We start from the raw sequence: 18,424 nt of genomic DNA on the forward strand, positions 1-18,424 counted from the left end.
TTCCCTGAAGGTTCTTGAAGCCACATCATAGCTGTGGCGGGAATGAGGCTCTAGAGTGACCTTTTCAGTTGAATTGGTTATCTCTGGTTATGATAAGTGGAAACCTGTCAACGTTTAAAAGAGAGTATATGTTCCTTCAGTATACATTTGCTATCATGGTAAAGTCTCTTAGTATGTAATTATTCTTTAAAAGAAGTTTTGATTGCTGATCATGTGCAGGTGAGTTGAGAGGTTCAGGGAAAGCAGGGCAGGAAAAACATGGTGGAAAGGGATCAATGAAGAGGCAGTCTGGTGCTGAGGATAGAACATGGACTTTGGACTCAGACCTAGATTCAAATCCTGACTTTGTCAACTCCTGACAAATTCCTTCCTAGAGATATTTTCCCATCTGTTAAATGATGGCTCGCAAGATTGTTGTGAAGATTAAATGAGATAACATATTTGAAAGACAACTGTATCTTATTTTAAGAAGCACAAGCTATGATGGTGTGTGATATACAAAGCTCATCACCATGTTATTAAACAGAACGCTCCTATGTCAGTCAGCTCCCACCACCTCCATCTGTTGAAAACCTAATCATCCTCAAAAGCTTAGAGCAGATCTCATCTCCGTCTTGATTTTCTCCAGTCAGCTAGGTCAAAAGTGATCTCTTCTGTATCCACAGAGTATCTATTTTCTATCCCATGTATTATGGGTTTTCTCACATGCTATCTTAATTGTAGCCATAAATCTACTGGTCTCACTGCTTCAGCTGGATTGCAAGCTCCTAAGGGACAGGCCCATGTCTATGCATCTAGGTCTATCATCACTTAGCATAATGTCTGGCACATGGTAGGTAATTGATGAATGTGGGATAAATGCAGCAGAACTATTTATAAAGTAGATCACAGCCACCAGGCAGGAATTTTCTTGTATTCTGAGTTTTTCCCCTCTCTATTCACCACCCCACCCCTCAAAAAAACCATTTGTGTCTTTTCTTTTTTTGTTTGTTTTTTAAATTTATTTATTTATTTTATTTATCTTTGGCTTCTTTGGGTCTTCGTTGCTGCGCGCCGGCTTTCTCTAGTTGCAGCGAGCGGGGGCTACTCTTCATTGCAGTGCATAGGCTTCTCATTGTGGAGTATGGGCTCTAGGCGCATATGGGTTTCAGTAGTTGTGCCATGGGGGCTCAGCAGTTGTGGCTTGCGGGCTCTAGAGCACAGGCTCAGTAGTTGTCGCGCCTGGGCTTAGTTGCTCCCTGGCATGTGGGATCTTCCCAGACCAGGGCTCAAACCCGTGTCCCCTGCACTGGCAGGCGGGTTCTTAACCACTGCACCACCAGGGAAGCCCTGTGTCTTTTCTTTCGTTGTGGTGGACAAGGCTTTACTCCTGCAGCTGAGGCTCGTCCCTTTTCCTGTGCTCAACACTCATCCTTCTCAAGAACCACACTCTGTCTCTGTTTTCTCTCCTTCTTCTCTCCTGTATTTTTAACTTCTTTATGCCCATCAGAGTGAAAAGAACAGGGTCTTATGCAGGAAAGATACTCAATAAACATTTGCACAAGAAATGGAAACAATTCTTTGGTTTAGGGAAGGATTTGCCAAAGGATTCCTTTAAATTGTGTGTTCCTTTGGTGCAGTGATCTTCAAAATTTTCAGCTGTAAAAATCCTTTGCTCCAATGCATTCTTACCTGAAGACTCTGTTCATAACATGTAAAAGCCCAACTGCTCTAGTTGGGTGGAGACAGGCAGACCCAATGGAGGCCTGAAGCTTTGTACACTCCCTGCCTTTTCCCACTTCAGTGATAGAGCTTCCATGCTCTGCATTTGGCATACCATGGGCACATTAAAAATGAGATTTTACTTATAAAAATTATTAACCACAACTTTTGAAGCTTACGTCACTTGCATTTAGATAGCTTGATTATCATAGGCTGTTTCTCATTTCTACAAGTTGTTCACAATGTTGACATTTACTGCCATTAGTGGGTAGCTTTTCTATTTGGGTCAGCTTCAATAGGAGGAGTATAACAATGAAACACAAAGTGGTGTCTGAACTCTCCTCTTACTTGAGAAGGGTTGGCAGGGCAACGGGATGGAGCTGTTCTCATCGGGTCTCAGAATATAAGCAAAGAGTGATAAATACATTGCCATACACGAGAAAGAAGAGTCGCTTCCATTAATCCTGCTCCTTTGATGATGAAGGAACACAAAACACCCCGTACACATTGTTTCCTCAATCCTCAAAGATGTTTTATTAAGACACAAAGCCTCATCAAACCTACTTTTCTTTGCTTCCCTATTAAACCACCAGTGACTGCATAGGATGCATTTGGATGATGTTATTTGCTGGTTGCTAGGTTTTCTCCCCTCCCGTTGCTTTCATTTGTTCCCTCGCTTTTGCTCCTGCTGCATTTCCTTTGTTGGGATGCCTGATGAATATTTGTAATCCTTGTGTCAGATTTATATGAGCCTGGGTCACCGTTAGAGCTGCACAGCAGAAGAAGCTGACAGAAATTCATATAAGTCCCCTCCCAGAAAGTTAAGGAAACATCTCTGTCAGATACTCTAGTAGCTGTCCTCAACTCCCCCCATTGAAGGTGGGTTGGCTATAGTGAATCAGAAAAGATGATTTGTTTACAGTAAAACAACCTCTTCCAAGGCCCACAATTTTATTACAAAATTTACCAGTTTTATCTAGCCTCCAGCCTCACCCCTCACCCCTCCCTTCCTCCGAAGGAAACCTTGTTGCTCCTGCTTCAGAAGGGAAGAGCAATAGGCAAGAATAAATGCTTGAAACTTCTGTCCCTCTCAAGTCCAGATTTGTTTCTATCTTCTTTTACCCTTGTTCTTTTTCTACTTCTTTTCAGAGGAGAAAGGTTCTTACTTCATTATCTTGGTTCTGTCTCTTCCTGCTACCTTTTGGACCCCATCTACCAGTTATTCTTTTTGACACTTCAATTTGCAATCTCATCTCTGGCTTGATCTCTTTCTCTCTCTCTATCAATTCCTAAACTGAAAAAATGTGTGTGAGTGTGTGTGTGTGTGTGTGTGTGTGTGTGTTGGCTTCACCACCTCAAAGCACTAGAAAAATCTTTTATCTTCCTTTTAATGCCAAACTTCTCCAAAGAAAAATCTCCTTGTAATTGACACCACTGTCTCACCTCCCAGCCACTCCTCTAGATGTGGCTTTTCCCTACTAATCAAGGTCACTGGTTGCCTGTTTATTGCCATCTCCCTTCTTTCCTTCTTAGCCCCAAACTTATACAATCTCTGTAGTATTTGGCACTTTTAACCACTCTTCTTTATCTTTCTAAAAATAATTTCTCCACTAAATATTGTGTAGCCACATTGGTCAGGGGCCTGCAAGGGGCCTGCTCTCTCAAGTAGGGTAACTAATGATGGTTAGTGAGAGACTATTTACAAAGGTGTGAGCAGCGTTAAGAGAAAACAACAGAGGACTGTGAAGCTCAAGGGGGCTACAACATCCTTGAACTATTACTCACCTTGCTGCCACACCCAGGCCTGAAGGGGCAACAGGGAGCTCTTTTAGAAGTTGAGTAGCTGATGTGAGTTATGGTCTTTGGCAAAAAAATACAGCCAACATTGGCTACCTGGTAGGGAAAGACCCAGGGGAGTACATACTCCAACCTTACTCCCCTCCCCTCACCTGCTCTCTGCCATCATGGCCAAACTCAACTGGAAGCTAGAGGGATGGCATTGGTTTGATGCAGTCCCCAAAGACCAACTTCCTCGGGGCACAGAACACAGCAGAGAAACATAAACATAGGGTAACTGAAGTGACACGTTGAAAATATCTATCAGAGTAAACATGAATGCATATTTACAAAATAAGTGTAGAATATAAAGAATAATAATACAACGCCTACCTTTATACCCTATCTCTTACCCTCAGAGTGAAAGATGGCTTCAGTGCTCTCCTAACCTGGATTTCCTCTTTCACTTATTCGTTGGCCCCTGAGAATTTCTTACCAGCTCATTGATACATATTATTTATATTTTGTCCAGCATTCTTTGCTGTTTTCAGTAGAAGAGTTCCTCAGGGTATCTTGTCTGAGAATCTGCTAGATACAGAAGCTCCTTGTTCCTTTTCAGACTGCTTTTTCCTTGACTTCTTAGTGTGGCAGGATGGAATTTTTACCTTGCTGTCTATTGCACTTTTTATTCTCGCAGGTAGGAGAATTTGTCTTTGGCATTTTATAAGACAGAGTAAAGAGACACAGATTTTTGCAAACGTATCATGTATCAAAATTATGCTTATGCTTTGTGAGGTTCTCAGTGTGAGCAAGAGAAAGGGTTCTTTGTCCTCAGGCCTCTTCACTCTTTCGAACTTCCATCCCGTAATTTCTTTTTTGTTATTCCAGATCTCCTTCAACTTCTCCTTCTCAGAAATGCTTCTTTGCTTCATATTTCTAACGCAGTTTCAGCCTCAAATCAAAGGCTTCCTGTCCGTGTACACTAACTTCTCTCTTTCTCTTTTATTTTTTTTTTTAAATCTGAGCTAATTGAGTCTTCTTTCATCCCTAGAACAACTCCAGGTGGTAGGTAGAAGACGGGATACTGGTATTAGCTTTGTATAAGAAGACAGCAAGAATGAAAGCACTGAGCCTGTGTGTGCCCAAGGTTAAATAGATATCTAGATGAATTTTAAATATTTTGACTGAAAGGGAGTAGAACAGCTGTCCATACAATTAAAAACAATTTTTTAATTAAAAAAAAAAGAGCAGCAACAATCTCCAAATAAAGTTAATAGAATTTTTTAAAATGCCATGAATATGTTTTTCTAAAACAACCAAGCAAATCTGTGAATTTAGGTAAACATGCCCAGGTCTCCCAATGCCCTTGTTAGTTTTGTGTGCTTTAGGCTACTTGCTTCCCTTTGTCAACCCGAATTGTCAATCTGACCATTTCTTAAAAAATCAGATATATTTTAAATTTAAAAAAATCCTCACAAAAATTTTCCCTTTGAATTCCAAGCCAGGGTGAAACTTAATTGCAGTTATAAACCCTCCAAGCAATGGTTTATCTGGAATTGCCAACATAACCCCATGTTCAGCAATGCAAATGACACAGCTATAATAAAAGAAATAAGAAAGGTTTAAATATGTTGTCTAAGAACTTGAGCACATTGAAAGTGATTTATGAGCAAGCAGATTAAACATTTAAATGCCTTTCCTAGCAATGGTATATTTTTCAATACAACAAGCGCTCTCATATATGATTCTGTATTCCACGACAACACTGCTTCTGACAATATAAGTCCTTTCTGAAAGGGTAACATTTTCAATCCAAGATTAAAATCTTGGAAACTTGTCAACAGAAAAGGATGATAATATGAGCGAAACAGCAGCTATCAAAGAAAAATGCCTTGAAAGTAATTTCTGTAATGGTCAACTTCTAGAAATTTTCCCTTCCCCTTTTACTCTTAAGTAAAGGGGTTGGCCTGAAGGTCATTTTAATATTTTGGATAAGTACAGTTACAAACCAGAAATTCATGAACAGAGGAAAAAGCAAGTCATTTACTACCGCAAAAATCAACTTTTTACATTGCCTTTCTTATTTCCATTTCTAATACAGACCATAGGGAATATTTTTCTTTTGATGAATAGGGGTTTAAGCAATGAGTTGACAATAAACCCTTGAATTTCGTGAGGCACTAAAAATTAGAGGATCAGAGAGTCTTACGTTTTCTTGAGTATATTTCCATAATTTTTTCCTATGTTACTTTATTTAATCTTGCACTACTCCAGAGACTAGAACTGAATGACCTACTAGGTCTCTTCCATTTTTTTCTTATAATTCTCTTTTTCTGTTTAAGATGTGGGTGATCTCTTTAATCTCTGGTGTGCCCTTGGCTATACTGCAGGTAAATTGGGGTGATTCTCAGTTTTACTAGCTACACAGGATGGAGCTTTGTGGGCCAAAGAGTATATCTGCAAAAGTTCAAACCATTTGTACACTTTTATTACTGTGATATTTCTAAATTATTTTATTCCCATCACACACTATGGTAGCTAAAGTGAATTTCAAAATCTAATTTCTTACTTTTCCTTTAGTTAGATATATCTTTCCTCTTTAATACTCTTTTCTTCCCTGAATACTCAGCGTTTTCCTTATCACTGTTCTGAGTTCTTCAGATCACAAATACACACACACATACACACACACATTCTGTTTCTTCCTCAAAACTTACATTTTCATTTATTTGATGATCAATCAAGTATCATTCAACACCTAATTATTAACCATCTACTACTCTATGCCGTGCAGGCCCTGTGCTGTCTCCAGGGGCTGTGGAGTGCATGTCTAAACTAGACATGCACTTGTTTTAGGTAGCATAAAGGAGCATAAAGGTCTGATAAAGGAGCTAGATGTGTTATCAGCCATCAGACTCCAGAGTGATGATCCTAGAAGAGGGATAAACAGATGGGGGAGGGAGGCTCATAGAGGACCAAGGTACCCAGTCTCAGGGGTCAGAGAAATCTCCCTAGAGCAGCACTTCCCAACGTGTGGTCCTTGGGTGAAGCATCATTATCACCTGGGAACTTGTTAGAAATGCATTCTGAGGCCCCATCCCAGGACTACTAAATCAAAAACTCTAGGGATGGGTCTTCTGTCTGTTTTGTAATAAGCCCTCTGTGTGGTTCTGATACATGCTCGACTTTAATAACCACTGCCTCAGAGGCAGTAACAACTTTATAAGGAAAAGACGCTTTCTTTACCATCAGGCTCATTTACATAGTTGATACCTCTTGATAATTAAGTCATCTAAGATCTCCCATTGTTCTCTTTGTCTCTAAACTGTACCAAAAGAAAAAAGAAAAAAAGAAAGAAACAGCTTCCATTTTAAACAAGTATTACTTACATATACTTTCTCTATCCAGCACACATTTAAATGGTTTAAAGGTAGACGACAAATAACTAATTACTTTATAGTTGCACAATGCAAAACAACATCATTAACAGCAACAACCCATTTCTATCGAAAGCAAAATGGGCAGAATTGTCCAAATTAATGAAATGGGTCTTCCTGGAAATCTAGTTTGGTTTGTGAATGTGAGAACATCTGTGTCCTAGTAGCCAATATTTTGGAGTACTGTTCTGACTGTTTCTGGGAGATAATGGAGTAGTCAAGTTTCCATTCTTATCCCTATGGCATAAGAGTAGAATTCACTATCTTCTTGCCCCATACCCTCTTCTCCATGGGAATGAAGGCAAATGGAAGAAATGAAATAAACTGAACAAGAGCTGAACTAATTAAGTGATGTTTTAATTATAGTTCTACATTATAAGTAGAATGATAGAATTTATTTTTTGATAACAATATATACTTATCTTTGTGTATAAGAACCAACTGTATACAACTACTGGTGAATCATTTTATAAAGAATTATTTGGAAATTAAATAGGCATCTTAAAACTCAAAAGTTGTTCATTGTACAATGGTAATATGAGAGTTTTTCACAATTTTCATAAACATTATGCTAATATATTATTTTTTCCTACTTAATAATGTTATTAATAATTCAATATACTATTATAATGATTCAGATTATGTCATGTTACAAATCATTCCCTGAAATATAATTACAAATCTAGTGGGTCACTAAATTCTTTAAATATCTGTCATCATTCTTAAAAATACACCCTTGTACACACAACAGTGTTAAATCTATTCTTAATCTGTTCACCTCATCCTGATTTATTTTAAGCTCCATCATCCCTTTTTAAAAAAATTTTATTGAAACATAGTTGATTTACAATGTTGTGATAGTTTCAGATGTACAGCAAAGTGAGTCAATTATACATACATATATATGTTCTTTTTTTACATTCTTTTCCATTATAGGTTATTACAAGATATTGAGTATAGTTCCCTGTGCTATACAGTATGTCCTTGTTGGTTATCTATTTTATATATAGTACTGTGTATATTTTAATCCCAAACTCCTAATTTATACCTCTCCCCCTTCCTCTTTGGTAACCATAAGTTTGTTTTCTATGTCTGTAAGTCTATGTCTGTTTCGTAAATAAGTTCATTTGTATCATCTTTTTTGGATTCCACATATGAGTGATATCATATGATATTTGTCTTTGTCTGGCTTACTGCACTTAGTATGGTAATATCTAGGTCCATCCATGTTGCTGCAAATGGCATTGTTTCATTCTTTTTTATGGCTGAGTAATATTCCATTGCATATATATACCACATCTTCTTTATCCATTCATCTGTCTATGGACACCTAAGTTGCATCCATGTCTTGGCTATTGTAGAAAGTGCTGCTATGAACATTGGGGTGCACGTATCTTTTTTTTTTTTTTTTTGCCACACCACACAGCTTGTGGGGTCTTAGTTCCCTGATCAGAGATTTAACCCGGGCCTCAGCAATGAAAGTGTGGAGCACTAACCACTGGACAGGCAGGGAATTCCAAGGCGTATGTATCTTTTTGAATTATGGTTTTCTCTGGATATATGCCCAGGAGTGGGATTGCAGGATCATATTGTAGCTCTATTTTTAGTTTTTTAAGGAAACTCCATACTGTTCTCCATGATGGTTGTACCATTTTACACTCCCACCAACAGTGTAGGAGGCTTCCTTTTTTCTCCACACCTTCTCCAGTATTTATTATTTGTGGAATTTTTGATGATGGCCATTCTGACCAGTGTGAGGTAGTTTTGATTTGTATTTCTCTAATAATTAGTGATATTGAGCCTCTTTTCATGTGTCTTTTGGCCAATCTGTATGTCTTCTTTGGAGAAATGTCTATTTAGATCTTCTGCCCATTTTTTGATTGTTTGTTTGTTTGTTTTTTGATATTGAGCTGTGTGAGCTGTTTATATATTTTGGAGATTATTTCCTTATCGGTTGCATTGTTTGCAAATATTTTCTCCCATTCTGTAATTTGTCTTTTTGTTTTGTTTATGGTTTCCTTTGCTATGCATTTCTATACACTAACAATGAAAGATCCAAAAGAGAAATTAAGGAGACAATCCCATTTACCATTGCACCAAATATAATAAGGAATAAACCTACCTAAGGAAGCAAAAGACATGTACTCTAAAAACTATAAGACACTGATGAGAGAAATCAAAGATGACACAAATAGATGGAAATATGCTCTGTGTTCTTGGATTAGAAGAATCAATATTGTCAAAATGACTACCCAAGGCAGTCTATAGATTCAATGCAATTCCTATCAAATTACCAATGGCATTTTTCAAATGGCATTTTTCCAAATAGCCAAAGCAATCTTGAGAAAGAAAAACAGAGCTGGAGGAATCAGGCTCCTTGTCTTCAGAATATACTACAAAACTATACATTAAAACGGTATGTTACTGACACAAAAACAGACATATAGATCAATGGAACAGAATAGAGAACCCAGAAATAAACTCATGCATCTATGGTCAATTAATCTATGACAAAGGAATCAAGAATATACAATGGATAAAAGAATCTCTTCAATAAATGGTGCTGGGGAAACTGAACAGCTACATATAAGAGAATAAAATTAGAACATTCTCTAACACCATACATCATCTCTTTCTTGGACTTTTTCAATACTTGCTAACTGGACTCCCAGCCCACTGTCTTTACCCCCCAACCCCATTCTAACCACATCATGACAAGGTTTATCTAACATGCATATAAATCATATTATTCTCATAATGAAAATTCTTAACTGTCCCTCTCTGGCATAAAGCCTTTTGTAATCAGGTCCTTGTTGATTTCTCAATTTTCATCTTCTCACACTTGAACTTCCCTCTTCTCTAAAGCAATATAAATTTATTTGCAGTTTTTTTGAAATTGCCAACTCTTTTCTTGCTTCTGTGAGATTGAGACTGCTGCTTCCTCTACCTGGAATGCCCTCCTCTTCCTAGAATGCCTAGATAACTCATACCCATCATTCAACACTAAGCATTATCTCTTTTCTTCCAGTAAACTGGACTCCTTTGTATTTGTTTCCTTACAACAATACAAATTTATTTGTTATTATTATATATACACATGGCATATAAATAAAACATATTGTAGCCAGAGTACACAAGCTCATACTATCTTTAAGATAATGCTCTCTCTTCGTGGGGAAGAGGAAAACACAACTATATTTATAATGATTTATTTTGTAAAAAGTAATTTGAAGCAAATGGCAAAATGTTCAAATTAGATAAACTTGAGTAGTGGATATATGAATGTTGGTTCAGTTTTCTCTGTACTTTAAAATATTTTCAATATGTTTCATGATTTAAAATAAGTTGAAAAAATATAGTAGCTTATTGTTAAATCATGGGATAAATAGCCAAGGAGGTTGTAGAATCTTTGCTTTGGGAGATTATAAAATCTACACTTAGAAAAAAACATTAAGATTTCAAGTTATGGGTTCCAACCACTCACTGGATATTTGTGTTCCAGTCCACACTTAAGTAAATTCATTTATAGAAAACTCAGCACCTTTCTGAGCCCATCTGGAATTCCTGCTCTGTCCCACTTCTACTTCTTTGAAGGCACTGAAGTAACTGTGGGTTTTCTCTTTTTAATATTTCATTCTGTCTTCTCAGTATGATTTTATTGACGTCTTTTCATCATCCTGATCACTCCTTTTAGGATACAATCCAGAGTTTCTCTTAGTATGTGGAGCCGAAAGTGAATGCAGTCTACATAGAGAAGAGCAGAGGCATTGCCTCACTCATTTTAGACACTTTATTTGTCTGACATAATCTCAGGTTTACATGAACACTTTTGAAAATCAAATCACACAAGTGAAGCATTTGAAGGTTGCTGCTGTCAAGTCTGATTTCCTCCATTCTCTGTAAACTTGAATCACTAGCCCTTCACATAGGGCTAGCATAAGAGGTTGGGAAAAAATTGTTAATTGAATTTAAAAAATTTGTTGAATGTATGATCAATCATTGTTTCCTTTTGGGTACGAATTGTCCGTTGGCTATAAGTCTGTACAATTGTAATATCATTTAGGTTGCTTTTCCCCCATCTTGCCCTCAAGGGTATCATGAGAGAACTTGTCAAAAGCTTTTCTGAAATCTAGCTACACTATTTCTACTCTATTTCTCTGATCTCCCAGTGCAGTAACTCTGTCACTAAGAAATGAGGTTAGTGTGACAGGACTATTCTTAGTGAGCTCATGCTAAGTTTACCACTTCTTTTTCTAAGTGCTCAGAAGCTATTGTTTTAAAAAAAAAATTGTTCTAGAACTTTGCCCAGAACAGATGTCAAGCTCAGTGCTCTCTAATTCATGAATACACATTCTTCCTCTTTTTATAAATCCAAATGACACTTGCTTGTATCCAGTTTTTCAGGAGCTCATTTCCTCTGCGGGGTTTCTCAAGTGCACTGACAGTGATTCAGCCATTTCTGTAAGTTCTGTGAGGACGCTGAAACATACTCCTGGGCCAAGAGTCTACGATTCATTTAGCACAGCACTTCTTAATCTCCTCATTTATTTAAGAATACATCTATCATCTATTTGAGAAGAGAATAGGAAATTGATTAGAGTAAGGTGTAGTTGAGGTCCTGTTTGATTTGATGGTCAATATCAAAGTGAATCAAGTCAAGAGAAGAAAGTGTTATTAAAGGGTTTGTAGCATATGCAACGCTATGCTAGGTGCTGAGGGATGACAATAAGATAAAGACAAAGCCCTGGTCTTATAAATTTGATAGTCAAGTTGAGGGCCATAAAACTTGTAATACCATAACCCATATGGTTTAATTTGGGAACAAAGTGGACCTTCAAAGGCCACAATTCTGGCCATCAAAAGGAATAAAAAATAACTCAAGTTGTCTCCTTACATTACTTAACACTATCAAGAAGGTAAATTAAAAAGCTTCTTTTAAGGGTTGCAGTATAGCTATGGTGTCTATTGGCTGCTTCGGTGGCCAGAGATTGTTAGTAAATTCTAAACCTAGGTGTATGCTAAAATGAACCTTCATTTGTGGTAAAATCTGTATTTGAGTTGAAATGTTGGTATGCCAATACGAGAAGAAAGGGGTATTGGTTCTACTGCTAAGCCAGCCCCTCATGCTACCAGGATTGTTGGGAGAGGAGAGGGTAGGAGTAGAAAGCAGGACAGCAGGAAGAGTAGCTGCTGAAGAGAGCAACAATGCCTTGGTCCTTGGGATCTTTCCTACATGCTACCTCCTATGCAAAGAGATTCCCATTTATTGAACACCTTCCTTGTGTCAGGAGTGCTATTAGGTACTTTGCATACTGTATTACCATCATTCCTCCACAATCCTGTAAGACAGTCAGTAGTATCCTTTTTTACAAGTGAGGGAATTGAACTCAGAGAGGTGAAGTCATTTGCTCAAAGGTCACACCAATGCTAAATGGCAGACCTGGGATTTAACCTCAGATGCATCTGATTTCAAAGCTATTTCTTTTTTATTACATGACACTATCCAGATTAAAACAAATCAGGACTTGAGGAGACTTTTCTTCTTGTCCTTATAAAATGTCTTGTCTCTGAAAGACAAGGCAGAATTCCATGCCACGTTTCAAATAGATTGCCATATTCTGCTAGTTTTATTAAATATACTTTAACTTTTATATTATAGAATAAATACAGTCTAATTATTTCAATGAAGTAATGTCATTCTATTACCATGTACAGGTGAAATGTATTTTCACAAACGTTCTCTCTATTTGGGACATAATATCAAGAAAGTGAAATCTGCAAAGATACCTCCTTGCTACCTGATTATTTACTGCATGGGAACAATGCTTGGTGAATGTCTGACCCTTGGCTGAACTGACTTTCCTAGTTATTAATGCAACAGGTGCCGCAAAGTGAGGTCTGTGAACTGAAGGCCAATTTTTGTGCAGAGGATACAATGTGAAGCAATAGATAGCTCAGGAGAGGACATGGTATATGGGGATACAGTGTCCCTGCAAGGGACAGACATATATTGCTGAGCAAGGGCTCTTCCAAAGTGTCCTGGCAGTTAATCCAATCAGAACTCTGAGCTCTAAATTAAAGCAGGAAAAGAACAGCAGAAAGACAGAGCACCCATAACCTAGGGCGGAAGGTCCCCAGAGAGAACACTGCAGGAGCAATAAGGCTCTTTTTCTCTTTGTTTCTATTTGCTTCCTTTACAGGAACTTGGAACGCCTGGTTGTGAGGACTTGGGTTAAAAATGCAGATGTGTGAGTGAGGATTATTAGCTTTTGGGAGGTAACCGACTGGAGACAACTAGAGATGCCAGAATATTCCTGTGTGGGCATAAAAGCTCTGTGTGTGTGTGTGTGTGTGTGTGTGTGTATGTGTTGAGGAGGGTGTTAGGAAAGGGGCAGCCATCTGAAAATGACCCTGACCATCTCCTACCTGGAGGGATTTTTGTAAGGAATAGGCAATGGATGTCTGGACCATCTCTCAACAGCATAGTGATGCTGCAGCCTTTACACTGGACTTTGTCCACTCTTTTGCCCGTTTCCTCCCCTAGCCACCATGAATGCCTGTTGCCTGGGTATGACATGACCCTTCATAGTTCATTCTCAGACAACATACCTGACAGTGACCTATGTGGATTTTCACATAGTGGGTCCCATCCATTCAGTCATTCAGTCATTCATTCTCAAACATTTACTGAATTTCTACTGTGTGTAGGTACCAGTTCTAGGCACTAGGGATTGATATCACGTTAAATACCTCTCTTAAGACCTCATGATGTAATGGAGGTTTGAACCATGTGAAAAATGACTAATAGCCTGAGGATAGTACCATAACACAGATGCATAAAGATACAGAGTTGGCACGAAGGAGGGTATGGTTGATTATGCTTGCACAAGGCAGAAAATGCTGCAGAAAACCTTCATGGTTAAGACGCTAGGTTGTTTTTGGAATCAGACTCAATGAATTCAAATCCTGGTTTTGTCACTTTTGAGCTAACTAAACTAAAACAAATTACTTAACTAATCTTGAGTGGCCTCCACAAAATGCATGACCATTATCACATGGGTTCTTGTAATAATTAAATGAGATGATGTGGGTAGAGTGGTTTGTAAATGCCTGGCATATAGAAATTACCCAGTAAACTTTCACTATTATTATATTATTATTGTTATTTTTGCTATCATTAGTTGTGAAAATAATAAGGCTTCCCAGAGGACATATTTCGGCTGAGACTGGAAGGGTAAGTCGTGGTCACTAGGCCAGTGATGGGAGGGTAGTTTCTGGGGTGGGGATGGAGAGGACTTTGCAGAAGAGGAAACAGGATATGCAATGGCCCAGGGCCTCAGAGAGCATAATAGCGATAAATTTGAGGTAGTCAGTCAGGCAGAATTAGTTTAGCTCTAAGCACTTTATTTAGTTCTCCATTCTATTACTTATCATACTACCTTGTAGTTGTTTGGACGTAATCTGTCTTTCTTGTTTCCTCACCTGGTGAACTACTCATTCTTCTGATTCATCTGTTTCTACTGAAGCCATCTTTGCTGTAATATTTCTGGCTTCCTGAGGCCAGCTTACTTGTCTCTCCCTCTATCCTTGCCCCCATCACACTGCATTGTGATTACTTGGTGGATGTGCCTTTTCTCCTCACCAGGATTCTAGGATGTCTTGTTCATCTTTGTCTATTCAGCACCTGGGATTGTGGACCTGTGAAGACTGTTTTTTGTTAATTAAAAATAAAGCAAAAAAATAAAATAAATAAAGCAGAATGATGAGAAATCATCCATAAGAATGGAATATCTCATTCTCTCCTGGAAGATCTGAGTCACTTTGAGACAGAGAAGTGGCCTGATTTCTAACCCAGCTGCAGAGCTTCAGATGGGCTTTTTTTTTGTAGGAAGGGATTAGACCAGTGGTTCTTTTTTTTTTTTTTTTTTTTTTTAATTTATTTATTTATTTTTAGCTGTGTTGGGTCTTCGTTTCGTGCGAGGGCTTTCTCTAGTTGCGGCAAGCGGGGGCCACTCTTCATCGTGGTGCGGGAGCCACTCTTCATCGCGGTGCGCGGGCCTCTCACTATAGCGGCCCCTCCCGTTGCGGGGCACAGGCTCCAGACGCGCAGGCTCAGCAGTTGTGGCTCACGGGCCCAGTTGCTCCGCGGCATGTGGGATCTTCCCAGACCAGGGCTCGAACCCGTGTCCCCTGCATTAGCAGGCAGATTCTCAACCAGTGCGCCACCAGGGAAGCCCCACATGGGCTTTTTAAGACACAACTTTCTACATTTATATTAACATTGTAGTATCTAAGGAAGTAGAACCCTGAGTCCACTATGGAACCCAGGCTTCAGGTTAATCATTTATATGTAGTCCTGCTTGGTCCTGAGCCTATCAAAATTGCTTCATTTTTACCTGCCTTGCATCTTCTCCCCAAATCCTATAATAGCTCTATCTTTTCCTTTGGCTGATGAGATGCCCAATGGTTCCTCTTCATGTGTGGTCTCTTTGCTGCAGTTAGTTAATAAGGAGTGTCCCTGATGGTCTTTATCAGATGAGGTTTAACAGTCTTCATAGGAATCAAGAAATGTAGATTCTGGACCTACCTCTATGCTAATGGAGAGACCGGAGCCAGAGAGCAGATGATTGAAAAGGTGGGTTCTGTTCAAGTCTGTCCCATATGGATGCTTCCTAATGGTGTAACCTAGACAAGTCCCCTGAGATCTCTGAGCCCTCAATTTTCTGCTTTATAAAATATAGGCAATAATAATGTTAATTTCATAATAAGAGAAAAGAAATATGATGGTTAATATTATGTGCCAATTTGACTAGGCTGTGGTGCCCAGTCATCTGGTCAAATACTAGTCTCCATGTGGCTGAGAAGGTACTTTTTAGATGTGTAGACTTTGAATAAAGCAAATTACCCTCCATAGTGTGAGTGGGCCTCATCTAATCAGGTGAGGATCTCAAAAGCAAAGTCTGAGATTTCCTGAAGAAAAAGCAATTCTTCCTTCAGACTGCAACATAGAAAACCTGCTTTCTTTTCCAGCATGTGGATTTCAGACTCAAAACTGTAACGTCAACTCTTTTTTTTTATTTTTAATTTTTTTTATTGGAGTATAGCTGCTTTACAATGTTGTGTTAGTTTCTGCTGTACAGCAAAGTGAATCAGCCACGTGGATACATATATCCTGTCTTCCTTGGATTTCCTTCCCATTTAGGTCACCACAGAGCATTGAGTAGATTTCCTTGTGCTATGCTGTTGGTTCTCATTAGTTATCTATTTTATACATAGTAGTGTATATATGTCAATCCCAATCTCCCTATCCATCCCACACCCCCTTCCCCCCTTGGTATCCATATGTTTGTTCTCTACGTCTGTGTCTCTATTTCTGCTTTGCAAATAAGTTCATCTGTACCATTTTTCTAGATTCCACATATATGCGTTAATATACGATATTTGTTTTTCTCTTTCTGACTTACTTCACTCTGTATGACAGTCTATAGGTCCATCCACCTCACTGCAAATAACTCAATTTCATTTCTTTTTATGGCTGAGTAATATTCCATTGTATATATGTGCCACATCTTCTTTATCCATTCATCTGTTGGTGGACACTTAGGTTTCTTCCATGTCCTGGCTATTGTAAATAGTGCTGTGGTGAACATTGGGGTGCGTGTATCCAACTCTTATCTGAATTTCCAGTTTGCCAGCCTGCCCTATAGGTTTAAGTCTTGGCAGTTGCTTAGGAGTCAATTTCTTAAAGCCTCTTCTCTTTCTCCGTGTGTGTCTCTCTCTCTCTGTCTGTGTCTGTCTCTCTCTCTATATATATATATGTGTGGAGAGAGAGAGAGAGAGAGAGAGAGAGAGAGAGATGCACACATTTTCTATTGGTTTTATTTTTATTTCTCTGGAGAACTTTGACTAACACAGGGAATAAAGCGCTTGGTACACTTGCAGGCACATAGGCCTCCATTAGTATGAACAACTATTATCACTAAACTTCCTGGACCCTAGATCCTCACTTATACAATGAGGGCGTTGAGTCAGTAATCTCTGCTGTATTATCTAGCTTCATACTCAAAAAACTTAATGGAGAGTCCTGCTTCATCAAATCTGTCCTTCTGGGGCGGAAAAACAAATTAAAGTGCCTAAATCCTTTTCTATTGATCTTTCTGACTTGATTGCAGTACTATTTATGCATTGCTACTGCTTAAGTTTCAAGATGTGCTTAAAAGTATGCCAGTGTGTTCTTGATAAGTTGAACATGAGAGAAATTTTGTAATGTTCCTGAAGATTTTCACATTCAAATAGAGTTGTGTTGTTGTTCTTGGTATATCAGAGGATAGGAATTGTTGGCCCAGAGGAAAAATTCAGATAAAGAGGAGGTTGGGAAGGAAGTCTCATTCTCTGGGAGCCTCAGTGCTGTGTGCTTGTAGATTTCACAGGGGCAAAGTATAAGTGGAGATGGGAATTATGAAAGTAAAGGCAGGGTCTCAACTTCTGAGCTTGCTTTTTGTTTTGTTTGTTTTATTTTGCTGTTATTTTTCTTTAAAAGGGAACAAAGCAGTACTTTTTGTTTTTGGAAATAATGTCAATATTCATTTATCAGAGATCTCCTTAACTATATCAGCCCATACCCCTGCCTCACAGAGGATCTGTTCTCTTATATTCCTCCATCTCTGCTTTATTTTTATTAATAGAATTTATTACCTCCTGATATGTATTTATTTGTCACTTTGTCTATTGTTGGTTATTCCCACTAGAATGTAAGGTCCTTGGGAGCAGATATTTTGTCTGCTGTATTCTGTGCTGTATCCTGAAAGTTAGAATTATATTGAAGATATAATAGATGTTCAATAAATATTTTTTGAATATATAAAAAACCTGGAAGCAAATTTTATACTCTCTGGCACTCTAACAATATTACTGTCATTCCCTGAAGCAATGGTTGCATTATTTTTTCTTTTTCTTTACAAGGCAGAAGACTTGGTAGAGAACATGGCATATGTGGTTTCATCCTCCCTCCATAGAGACTGAAGAACTTCCAAACTGCAAATCTCTGGTGAATGGTGAGTGGCTTTATTTCTAGGTTCATGCTATGATTATATTAGCAAAATATCGCCTGTTATATCTTCTTCTGCTAAGGTATCACAATCTTAGTAATCCCAACCTGAAGCCATTGGACAGTGCTGTAACCAGCTTTGGTCATATCCTAGGTAAACCATCAGCATGTATCTCTTTGTCTCCATTTTCCTATGTGCTTCAGGAGCATTAAGTGAGATAGATATATAAATAGTCAGAAACTTTAGAATTTTCTCTGTATACTATCATGTCATCTGCAAACAGTGACAGTTTTACTTCTTCTTTTCCAATTTGTATTCCTTTTATTTCTTTTTCTTCTCTGATTGCTGTGGCTCGGACTTCTAAAACTATGTTGAATACAAGTGGCAAAAGTAGGCATCCTTGTCTTATTCCTGATCTTAGAGGAAATGCTTTCACCTTTTCACCATTGAGTATGATGTTAG

At 38.3% G+C, this 18,424-nt stretch overlaps 1 long non-coding RNA gene across 3 annotated transcripts in view; it reads left to right on the forward strand.

The window, feature by feature from the left end:
• LOC132367784 (uncharacterized) overlaps positions 1–18,424 on the forward strand; it is a 1,019,157-nt gene that overhangs the window by 30,152 nt on the left and 970,581 nt on the right. For all 3 annotated transcript variants that reach the window (XR_009503855.1, XR_009503857.1, XR_009503856.1), the window contains exon 2: positions 17,877–17,968. This is a non-coding gene — a long non-coding RNA (uncharacterized LOC132367784). The remainder of the gene's footprint in view (positions 1–17,876; positions 17,969–18,424) is intronic.

Source organism: Balaenoptera ricei, chromosome 6 (genome assembly GCF_028023285.1).
Source record: "Balaenoptera ricei isolate mBalRic1 chromosome 6, mBalRic1.hap2, whole genome shotgun sequence".
In the NCBI taxonomy this organism is placed as follows: domain Eukaryota; kingdom Metazoa; phylum Chordata; class Mammalia; order Artiodactyla; family Balaenopteridae; genus Balaenoptera; species Balaenoptera ricei.